Raw genomic sequence first — 541 nt, 5'->3', positions numbered from 1 at the left:
AAACACACTCACTCACACACAAACAGACTCGCAGTTTCCCCTGTAATGGTGGTGCCTCCCTTGAACTCATTCACCGGGGGGTCATGGGTTCAAGTCCCAGGTGGGGGAGGGGGAGCAAGTGAGTGGGAGAGTGAGCGAAGGAGCAAAGGCGGGAGTACCGCAACTCGCTCACTTACTCGCCCCACCACCCACCCCATGTCTCTGTGTCTCCCTTTTACCCCCCCCCATTTTTTTAAATTTACCTCACAGTCCAGTCGCCACAATCTGTCTTCTCATTCAGACACACATGCATTCATGCGCAACCATGCATGCACACATGCACGCAAACACAGGAAGTGGAGCAAATTCAATAGATAGACTTGTGTGTCTATTTATGCAAGCATGTGTGGCATGTCTTACTCTGCGCTTCCTTAGTGTGTGTGTGTGTGTAGAGGTCAGTGCTGTTATGTGTTTATTTTGGCTGCTGCGACCTGAGCCTCAGGGTTTAGACATCACCGTCTGTGTGGCCACAATTAGCATTTCTATCTGTGTGTGTGTGTGT

The sequence above is a fragment of the Morone saxatilis genome, unplaced genomic scaffold, assembly GCF_004916995.1.
Source record: "Morone saxatilis isolate NCDOM2014 unplaced genomic scaffold, NCSU_SB_2.0 Contig14, whole genome shotgun sequence".
NCBI lineage: Eukaryota > Metazoa > Chordata > Actinopteri > Moronidae > Morone > Morone saxatilis.
The sequence above is the reverse complement of the archived record's forward strand: the minus strand, read 5'-3'. Positions refer to the sequence as shown.